Here is a 12,231-nt window from a genome sequence, read left to right as displayed (position 1 = left end):
GTGTCCCCAGAAAACAATGTGTAATGCAGCCCTAAATATGCAATTTTCCATAGTTAATGCTAATATTTAGGGTAGCCCCTAATCCAGTAAGAATGTACATTGCTACTGCTAAGAGACCATACAGTGTGTGTTGCATGGTATGAGTGAAGTTTAAACCAGACCACCAATACATCTACTTTGCTTGTGCTAATAGAAAATGTGCATATTCATAGGGTGGATCACAGTGTTATCTAGAGTACTCTCTATCATTCAGTTCATTGGACTGTTTTGACACATCATTTGTCTCTCTCACACAGCTGAAGTGATTTTCCTCTGTCGGCAAGCTCTGGGATATTAAGAGACATTGACACTAGAATATTTTAGAATATGATGCAAAAATGAGTCAGGTTCTCTGCTGGATTTGATATTGTCAGGAGCGCTCTTTAAGAGAATCAAAAACATGACGTCTGAAATCAGAGACACTGTGTATCTCTTCATGAAAATTGTAAATAAATAAAAATACCATATAGTCAAGTAATTATGCAGATGTAATATTTAAGGGCACATTGACACTGCAAGTTTTGGTGTCATATGTTGTAAGTATTTAATAATAATTTGAGTTGATTTATCCTTTGCAGTTCAAGAAAGTGAAGTCAGAAAGTGGACATCTAGCTTTGTAGAAGAATGGTTTGTTATAAAGCATGTAGAGTTCAGGTGAGCTAAGTACAAAGATAGGGTAGTAGAATATATGTCTGGATTGTCTATGCTTTATTAATGGTGGTATCAATTTGGAATTCATGAGATTTTTGGTGGGATTGAGGATGTTGGTGTGTAATACTCCAGTTTACTTTTTTAAGCAGTTGAGGAAAGGAGAGGAACATTTTTCTATGTTTTACTCTGCTTTCATCTGACATTAGGGAATCATTATTTTTAAATGTCTTCTAGTTCACAGCTGTTCCAGTAGGAAGAACAGATTGATGTTGCTATTTAAGAGAGATTACTGTTGTTATTTTTTAGTTTAATTGTTGCCAATATGTTGATAATGGTAATATAGATTGTGTAGATTAGGTCATATCTATTCAGGATGTTATGATCACTGTCCCAGATATGGTTTGGTGCTATTGTTACAGATGTGTGATCAAATGTGGTATAGGATCACATAATCTTCGGAGTAGTCCGTCTTATGTTGTCCAGGACTTGTATAAGGTCAGGTTTAAGGAGCAAAGGATGGAACCTTTATCATGTATGGGTGTAATGTAGTGTTCGATCAGAATGTTAGTCTAGAGAGAAAAAGACAGTTTGGTTGTGGAGGAATTACATTTGTTATTCCATCTACAGTTGAAATCTCTTGGAAATCATACAATCTCTCAGAAATATGTGTTCAGCTGCTATAACTTATAATTGTTGAGTTCCTGCTGAGGGGCTAATAAGTGGTGATGAATATCTGCTTATTTGATTCTGAAGGGTGGTCTGTCTCCCCGATGAGTATTTTGATGGATAGTGAGGGGTTACTCAGGGATGTTCTAGCAAGGTATGCTTGTGTTATGTATAGGGAAATCCTGCCTTTATTTCAATGTATGGCCTACTGACAGTTTTAGCTGTCAGTCTACTGTAATAAAGACATATAACAATACAGACAATTGCATATGTGAGAAATTGGGTTCTTGGTTGACTAGGCTATGAGTCCTGGTCAAGCAACAGCCACAATCCCCTGCAGGATGAACCACAAAAAGTTACTAAATTCACCTGTGCTTAACCCTGAGTAGCTGGGCACACAAGCATTCAGACGCCCTAATTTACAGTAAATGTGTAAGTAATGTATGGAGCACACAAACAGTAATGAAGTAAATACACAACACAAGTAAAAACGTCCCAAACAAATTTAGAAAAATATATAATATTTTAATAAATAATTTTACACAAAAATGATAAAATTCAAATAGGTGAAACCAGAGATATTGATTTTTAACAATTTAAGTGAAAATAGCCCAAAAAACACATTGCTCCAACAAGGGATATTTGGTTGTGCCGGACCAGGAAAAAGACAGACGTTCAGGCCAATCATGATGGAATGTGGGCCTGCTTGGGGAAGCAGACTTTGCCCATTGAGCAAATGTACCTTAGTTCAGGATGCATTGATGTCCCTGTTGATGATGAAGATGCGGGTGCAGACGAGGTGATGCATTGGCTACGATCCATGCTGCAGCAATGTGTCAGTTCTGATGAATGCAAGGGCTGTAATGCAGAGTTATCAGCATTGTCATTGAGGCTGTCATCGACAGAGATGTGAAGACCTGACTGGGAAGCAGTGTCACACAGTGGTGGTTCTGAAGGCAATGTTTTGACTCAGATCCACTTAGTGGTAGCAATGTGCCAGTTCTGATCCATGTTACAGCTGCGATGCATCGGTGCTGATGCATGTATTGGTGTTGATGCATTAGTTCCAATCCATGCAACAGCAGAGATGTGCTGGCTCGAAAGAAGATACATGGATTTTGTTTCAGCAAGTACCTTAAATCCAAGACTGGGTGAGCACCTCTTCACAGGGCAGACTCACCGATGGCAAAGTCCAGGTGCAAAAGCAGGTGAGTTGCAAGTCTTTTATGTCCCTGAGACTTTATATCAGGAGGTCAGTCAACTAGCCCTTGGAGTCACTATGGGTTTTGGGGCAAGTTTTATAGTTCCGGTGCTTCTCAGCAAGGCAAGGAGTGCAGCAGTCCTTCTAGAGCAGCAGTCCAGCAGAGTGATAATTCTTCAGTGGCACAGCAGTCCTTCTCCCTGGAAAAGGGTTAACTGACAAAATATTGATACTAAAAGCATCAAGGTAAAACATATTGAAAAAAATATATATAGTTTGCAAAAATATCGACTCCCAATACTTAAACAGGTAAGTACAAAAATATTGAATCAAAAATATCGGTTACAAATATAGGTGTAAAAACGATTGATTTGAAAATATAAATCAAATCAAATAATATATTACATATATAAAATATTAATATTATTGTTAACAAAATAAATTAATTTTAACATGAATGTTAACTAAATATAAAAAATAAATGTAATACATATACATATATTAATCCTTAAAATGATTTATTAACTATCATATTTATGTAATTGTTAAACTTTTAAATTATATAAAAATAAAATATTTACATAAATTAAATTAAAATAAAACAACATCCTATAGTTAATTAAACTCGTAAAAAAAAAATTAAAACCTACATTTCACAATTCAATAAATACAATACTATAAATGTTGGATAGTAGAATGGTTAAATTTACTATTCCAACTCCAGTGAGTGCAACAGAAGGGAAAGTGTAAAATAGCTGAGGGGTAAAAATTACTATTCCCACTCCAGTGAGTGCAACAGTAGGGAAAGTGTTGGATAGCAGAGGGGCAAAAATTACTATTGCCACTCCAAAGAGTGCAACTGTCGGGAAAGTGTTAGATAGCCGGGAGTAAAAATTACTATTTCCACCCCTGTGAGTGCAACAGTAGAGAAAGTATGGGATAGCCGAGGGATAAACATGACTATTCCCACTCCAGTGAGTGCAACAGTAGGGAAAGTGCTGGATAGTGGAGGGGTAAGCATTACTATTCCCACTCCAATGACATTAACAGTAGGGAAAGTGTTGGATAGTGGAAGGGTACACATTACTATTCTCACTCCATCGACAGCAACAGTAGGGAAAGTGTTGGATAGCGGAGGGATACAAATGACGATTCCCACTCCAAGAAGTGCAAAAATAGGGAACATGTTGGATAGCGGAGCGGTATAATTTACTATTCCGACTCCGGTGAGTGCAAAAGAAGGGTAAATGTTGGATAGCAGAATAATTACATTTACTATTCCAACTCCAGTGAGTGCAACAGTAGGGAAAATGTTGCATAGAGGAGGGGTAAAAATTACTATTCCAACTCCAGTGAGTACAAAAGTAGGGGCTGTGTTGGATAGCAGAGGGGCAAAAATTACTAATCCCATTCCAGTGAGTGAAACAGTAGGAAAAGTGCTGGATAGCAGAGGGGTAACATTTACTATTCCCACTCCAGTGTGTGCAAAATAAGGGTAAATGTTGGATAGCTGAAGAATTACATTTAATATTCCAACTCCAGTGAGTGCAACAGTAGGGAAAGTGTTAGTAAGGGGAGGGGTAAAAATTACTATTCTCACTCCAGTGAGTGCAACAGTAGGGAAAGTATGGGATAGCAGAGGGGTAAACATTACTATTCCCACTCCACTGAGTGCAACAGTAGGGAAAGTGTTGGATAGCAGAGGGGCAGGAATTACTATTGCCACTCCAGTGGGTGCAAAATTAAAATTCCCACTCCAATAAGTGCAACAATAGGGAAAGTATGGGATAGTTGAGGGGTAAACATTACTATTCCCACTCCAGTGAGTGTAACAGTAGGGAACGAGCTAGATAGGGGAGGGGTAACCATTACTATTCTCACTGCAGTTCGTGCAACAGTAGGAAAAGTGTTGGATAGTGGAAGGGTACAAATTAATATTCCCACTCCAGTGAGAGCAACAGTAGGGAAATTGGTGGATAGCGGAGGGGTAAACATTACTATTCCCACGCCAGTGAGTACAACAGTAGGGACCGTGTTGGATAGCAGAGGGGCAAAAATTACAAATCCCACTCCAAAGTGTGCAACAGTAGGGAAAGTGTTAGATAGGCGAGGGGTAAAAATTACTATTCCCACTTCAGTGATTGCAATAGTAGGGAATGTGCTGGATAGCAAATGGGTAAACATTACTATTCCCACTCCAAAGAGTGCAACAGGAAGCGAAAGTATTAGACAGGGGAGGGGTAAAAACTACTATTCCCACTCCAGTGAGTGAAACAGTAGGGAAAGTGCTGGATAGCAGAGGGGTAACATTTACTATTCCCACTCCAGTGGGTGCAAAATAAGGGTAAACATTGGATAGCTGAAGAATTACATTTATTATTCCAATCCCAGTGTGCAACAGTAGGGAAAGTGTTAGTTAGGGGAGGAGTAAAAATTACTATGCTCACTCCAGTGAGTGCAACAGTAGGGTAAGTGTTGGATAGCAGAGGGGCAGGAATTACTATTGCCACTCCAGTGGGTGCAAAATTAAAATTCCCACTCCAGTGAGTGCAACAATAGGGAAAGTATGGGTTAGCGGAGGGGTAAACATTACTATTCCCTCTCCACAGAGTGCAACAGTAGGGAAAGTGTTGGATAGCAGAGGGGCAGGAATTACTATTGCCACTCCAGTGGGTGCAAATTTTAAATTCCCACTCCAATTAGTGCAACAATAGGGAAAGAATGGGATAACGGAGGGGTAAACATTACTATTCCCACTCCAGTGAGTGCAACAGTAGGGAACGAGCTGGATAGGGGAGGGGTAAACATTACTATTCCCACTGCAGTGAGTGCAACAGTAGGGAAAGTGCTGGATAGCGGAGGGGTAAAAATTACTATTCCCGCTCCAATGACAGCAACAGAAGGGAAAGTGTTAGATAGTGGAAGTGTACAAATTACTATTCCCACTCCAGTGAGAGCAACATAAGGAATTTGTTGCATAGCAGAGGGGTACAAATGACTATTACCACTCCAAAGAGTGCAACAGTAGGGACATTATTAGACAGGGAAGGGGTAAAAATTACTATTCACCTTCCAGTGAGTGAAACAGTAGGGAAAGTGCTGGATAGCAGAGGAGTAAAATTAACTATTCCCACACCAGCGGGTGCAAAATTAGGGTAAATGTTGGATAGCTGAAGAATTCCATTTACTATTCCAACTCCAGAGAATGCATCAGTAGGGAAAATGTTGGATAGCAGAAGGGTAAACATTTCTATTACCACTCCAGTGAGTTCAAAAGTAGGGAAAGTGTTGGATAGTGGAGGGACAAAAATTACGAATTCCACTCCAATGTGTGCAACAGTAGGGAAAGTGTAGGGGGAGGGGTAAAAATTACTATTCTCACTACAGTGAATGCAACAGTAGGGAAAGTGTTGGATAGCGGAGGGGTAAACATTTCTATTCCCACTCCAGAGAAAGCAACAGTAGGGAAAGTGTTGGATAGCAAAGAAATATCAATTACTATTACATTACATTTTAACACTTGAAACAAATTAAATAATCTTAAAAATAAATAAACAACTATACAATGAAATACATTAAAACATATAAAAACAACACATGTTATAATATTAGTTACATATAACAAAGAGGTGCAAATATTATATACTTTTTTAATAAATACATGTATAAAAAATATTTATTTGAAAGCAGAAAATATTAACAAACAAACAAATTATTTAAAACATAAATGTATTTTTTTTATTACCTACCCTATAACACCACACCAATTCAAAAATACTTCAACAATTTGATTTTAAATGTATTTCCATATTTAACATAATTAATCATTAATTTTATTCATAAAAAATAATATTAGATATTCATTCAATAGACATTCTTTAATACTATATTATCCACAACACACACCCCAAATTGATTACACAATTAAAATAATTAATTAATGATTAATGTATTTGAATTAACAACTAATTAATAATTCATCAATAAATAAAACTTCCCACCATTTACACCTATAAACTCCACAACACACACCTAAAATTAGTTACACAATTATCTTAATTAATTACTAAATAATTAATTTCAATGAATTACCAACTAATTCATAATTGATCAATAAAACATTAATTACTTCCCACCCTTCCTACCATTTACACCTATAAACACCACAACACACACCTAAAATTAATTACACAATTACCACAATTAATTACTAAATAATTAATTACTATTAATTAACAACTCATTATTTCATTTAATTTACACTTTTAACACTAGAACATTTCAAATAAACAAATATGAATAAATAAAAATATTCAATACATTGTATATACTTAAATTACTTCTCAACCTATTCCCCTATATACACACATCCCGCTATGAAATAATAACTACTACATTTTAACACGTATAAGAAAAATACAAACAATTTTTATACAAAAAACATACATCACACATATAAAATATATACTAAAATACATAACATTAAAATCGATATTTGTAACAACTATATTTTTTCAAACGATATTAAACACTTCAATATTTTTAAAACCAATGTTACTTACCTAAAATCGATATTCTTGACCACAAGAATGTGTCTATCGATATCCCTGACCCACAATATTTTGGACCCAATATTTGTGCAATTCGAAATTTTCTACTCAATCTATGCACCCTGGAAGACTATCTACAGGGTTATATGTGAACTGAAGTTGTGGAGTCCGTGGTCCAGTTCCTACACTGAGAGGTACCTTTGAAGTGGGGAAGTCTTCAAAGAAGGGCCTTTGAAGTGCACTAAGCAGTCGTTGTGTGTGAATATGAGTCACAAGTAAACGTCCATTGTATGTGGCTGTATAGGGGGAATACACAAAGTCCAGCTGTCACCCTCTCCAGACATGTATCAGAGGCAGGCTTCAGGCACACAGGACTGAGAGCAGTGCTATTTTCAAACTTGTGATGCCAAATCCGAATTTGCCATTAAAGAGGATTTATCATTGCAAGTCCATATGTACAATACATGACAGATCCACCTCCTCTCAATTGGGAATTACAGCTTATTAAATGTAATAAGGAATCTCCAATGTTATTCTATCCGAGTGGCAGGCCTCACAGTAGTAAAAAACACATTTGGGAACTTTCACAACCCGGACATGTACAACTTAAAAGTACATGTCCTACAGCTAACTTATATAGCAACCTTCCCTATGAGCTACCGAGGGCCTACCTTAACCCCTTCGATGCTCATGACGAGCTCAGCTCGTCATGCAGTACACTGCGCGTGTGCTCATGACGAGCTCAGCTCATCATGAACAATGGAAAAGAGAGGCCTGCAGCACAGAGGGGGAATTGCTGCAGCAGTGATGGTGTTAAGGGAGACTTATATGTAATAAAAGCAGAATTTAAGGCATGTCAAGGGGTTTTAAATGCCATGTCGACATGGTAGTGTGACACTGCATTCAGGCTTCAATGGCCGGCCTGGTATAAGTTTTAGAGTGATACTTAGATGGGTGGCACAATAAGTGCTGCAGGCTCAATGCTAGTATTTAAATTTCCTGCCCTGGGTATGTGGCACATCAGTCTACAAGGGACTTACATGGTATTTAAATATGCCAATAAGGTATAAGCCAGTATAACCATGTGGAGTACTTTAGCACTGTTTAGCAATTGTAAAGCTCACAGAGTCCCAAGGCCAAAAAAACGAATTCAGCAAAAAGGAGAAGAGAAAGGAAAACAGTTTGGAAAGTGTAGAAAGAGCCATTTCCGTCAGTGTCTTTTTGCTATCTTTCCAAATTAGTTTGGGAACTTTATTGTGGTGTTTTCTAGACTGTCATGTCTATCGGAGGTTCAGTAGATGTTTACTGAGAATAATTTTGAGACCTAACAAGTTACATTTATTTAGTTGTTAAACAAGCTTTCCTGCACTTAGAGTGGAGCAAGACTGTAGGTGTACACTACATTTGAATTGTAAGTCTTAATTGGCTGTAGAAGACAGATGGAATGATAATTGAAAGTTTGGGTAAATGAGTGGCCTGCATCACACAGATCACACTGCCCGGTGTTTCTGCGGCCTGAGCGGGACTCTAACTACCTGTCCCAGACTCCAACGAGGCAGGTGCCGCCTACGTCCATTTCTATCATCTAGAGGCGCTTTAAGAAGCAGGGCGGGCTCCCGCAGCACAGGGATCCTGTCTACACTGCCCTGTGTTTCTGCGGCCTGAGGGGGAATCCAATTACCTGTCCCAGACTCCAACACGGCAGGCACTGCATATATCCATTTCTAGTGCCCAGAGGCGCTTTAAGAAGCAGCGCGGGGTCCCGCAGCATGGGAAGCCTGTCTACCCTGCCCGTAGTTTCTGCATCCTGAGGGGGACTCCAACTACCTGTGCCAGACTCCAATGCGGCAGGCTGCATACTTCCATTTCTAGCCCCCGGAGGCATTTTAAGAAGCAGCGCGGGGTCTCGCAGGGCAGGAAGTCTGTCTGCACTGTACGGTGTTTCTGTGGCCTGAGGTGGGCTCCAACTACCTGTCCTGGACTCCAACACAGCACGCGCCACATACGTCCTTTTCTTGCACCCGGAGGGGCTTTAAAAAGCACCGCAGGCTCCCGCTGCACGGGAAGCCTGTTTACACTGCCCGGTGTTTCTGCATCCTGAGGGGGGCTCCAACTACCTGTGCCAGACTCCAATGTGGCAGGCTCTGCATACTTCCATTTCTAGCTCCCGGAGGCGTTTTAAGAAGCAGCGCGGGGTCCCGCAGGGCAGGAAGCCCGTCTACACTGTCCAGTGTTTCTGCAGCCTGAGGGGGAATCCAAATACCTGTCCCAGACTCCAACACGGCAGGCGCCGCATACGTCCATTTGTAGTGCCCAGAGGCACTTTAGGAAGTAGAGCAGGCTCCTGCAGCATGGGAAGCCTATCTACCCTGCCCGGTGTTTCTGCATCCTGATGGGGACTCCAACTACCTGTGCCAGACTCCAACGCGCAGGCACCGCATACTTCCATCTCTAGCGCCCGGAGACGTTTTAAGAAGCAGCGCGGGCTCCCGCAGCGCGGGAAGCCCGTCTACACTGTCCAGTGTTTCTGCGGCCTGAGGGGGACTCCAACTACCTGTCCAGGACTCCAACGTGGCAGGCGCCGCATACGTCCATTCCTAGCGCCCGGAGGTGCTTTAAGAAGCAGCACGGGCTCCCGCAGCATGGGACGCACATGTCCACGCGAAGCCCAGGCCTAGAGCGGGCCCGTCTGTGCCCGTCAGCAGCCGTCCGAGCCCGGAAGAGGCTGGGTCCCCGCTCTAATACTGGACCATCGGCATCTGTGTGCACCGCTTAGTCTCAAGGTACTGTCAAAGCTGATTTCATCCCTGTTATTAACCCCTGTGTTTCATCCTCTCTAGTATAATTTGGTCCTTGGGGTATTGTTTGTTGAAAAGTGTGGACTAACGGACTAATTATAAACCAACGCAAAGGAGTAACCGGTACATTAGACGCCTTCATCGTCAGGGCAGAGTTGTTGCTGACTCATGAAATTGAGATGACCGAGCAGCCACTTTCCTTAGACTGTCTATCACTCCCAAGACGCTCATCTTTAAGTCCTTCAAATCAGGGAGGCTCTACATTAACGTGTCTGCCTATCTCACCCTGTAACACCCTTACAACCCCCCTCTTTCTGAACCCGGATACACTTTTTATAGTTGTTCCCAATGGGCCAGGGATAGCCACCAGAACATTGGTTTCCAAACCTCTGGATGAGGCAACAGCTAAAGAGCCATCTGCCAAACGAAAACGGGTTGTTGGCACTCAAAAAACTAAAAGCAATAAGGGAGCCAAAACTATGTCATGTAGCTAACCATGTAGTACTTTTAACCACTTCTGTTGGCACACTGACGGATGACGCTATTCCTCCACCAGCACAAACTAGGGACAGTAGAGGGGACTCAAATCTTGCTTCTGCTGTGGAGAACGCCTTGGAAACTGTACTAGTCCAGTTCAAAGAATTAATGGATTGGAAATGTACCCTGTTGTTTGAGAAACTGGAACGGACTGATATTGTGAAGTGTAATCAAAGTAATCAAAGTGACGAGAACATAACTGTACAATCTGGTTCTACTGTAGAGGAGGGTAAAACATTGAGGAGAACTGGCGCACAGAATAAAAGTGGCAGTAGTTCCACTTCATACCCAGATGCTATTGCAGAGGAGGATATATCAACTAGGGGTTCTGCCATTCGGAATTTAAGAGGTGGTGACATGAGAAGGCAACCTGACTGAGTTACGGGCATGAATAACCAACCCAAGAGTCAGGGGAGACCCATGGTAGTAGGGTAGACTGTAAAATATATAGCAAATTTAGACTCAATCTCCCACCTGAGGCCATCCCTTTAGTCGCAGTGCTCACAGGAGTACCACCACTTAAAATGAACGAGATAGAAACCACTGAGGATCTCTTACCTAAAACCAGGTTTTGGTGCAAACAACACTCAGCAAATGGGGCACAGGCCTCTGCTCACATTAATATGTTGGTGGGGTAGGACAGATGATAAAAGAAGGCAAAGGCGACTGTATTGTTGTTAATTTTGATAAAATAGGGTTGGCAGGATTGTTGTTTAATTAGGGTCATAATGTGGGCCCAGGGGGCATGAGTGCTCTACAGTTGTCTTTTTTATCCACACTCAAAGAGTGATCAGGCCTTGGTTAGGACCTTGGGTAGGACTCCGTTGGGGATTTCATCACAGATGAAAAGAAGGATGACTCATCGTCGGGGCGGGGTGCGGGGATGAACCGGATTGATAACTTGACCCAACATAGAGGGCCTGATATTATGACTCAAAAAAGAGGTCCATTTACCCCCAAATCACTGTCTAATCCTGTAAATGAGAACACAATGATGAATGGCCTAGTGTGCTCTAACGGGTTTTCCCCACTGAGCTGCTTGGATGAAAACGATTGACTGCAGCCCCTTGTCTCATTGGGGGGGGGGGGGTGGAGGGAGGAGAAGGACCCCCTATGGAGAGGGGGAAGGAGAATTTGAATTGTATGATTTTAACTTGGAATGTTGCTGGACTTAGAACCAAAAGCAGAGAACCCAGGCGGATTAATTTTCTTAAAGCCTATGACTATTGTGTCTCTACAAGAGACATGGGAAAGAGAAGATAATTTCTGGTTGTATGGTTATAAATCATAATTTGTGTCAGCGCGGCCCTTAGCCTCGGGGAGAGCAAACGGGGGACTTTTGACCCTAATATCACTAAAGGTGACAGGAAAACAATGTACTGTGTATATCGGTTTTACCAAGTGCTTGGCTGTAGAAATTAATAATGTTAATTCTATGAAATTGTTAATACTAAATTTCTTAAACTCACCAGAGGTTGGATTTTTAAATTAATATTTAAGTAGCCTAAAAGGTTTTTAAATTGATTATAGACTCAAACAAACCCCTTCTTATTCTATTCTTATCTTAGGAGATTTTAGTGTTCACCCCTGTCTGAAGGATTGTTTCGTGGGAGACTATTTAGGCCCAGAGGATCCCCTTAGTTGCCACTGTGAGCATAGTACACAAGGAGACTGCCTAGAGGATCTCCTGGTGGCAGTTGATCTTTGCCAGCCAAACACAAACATTAAAGGGAGGAGGAGCCCTACTTTTTGGTCAAGGGGACAGGATTCTATAATTGATTATATTTTT

This window comes from Lissotriton vulgaris, chromosome 8 (genome assembly GCF_964263255.1).
Source record: "Lissotriton vulgaris chromosome 8, aLisVul1.2, whole genome shotgun sequence".
NCBI lineage: Eukaryota > Metazoa > Chordata > Amphibia > Caudata > Salamandridae > Lissotriton > Lissotriton vulgaris.
Note: the sequence above shows the minus strand (reverse complement) of the source record.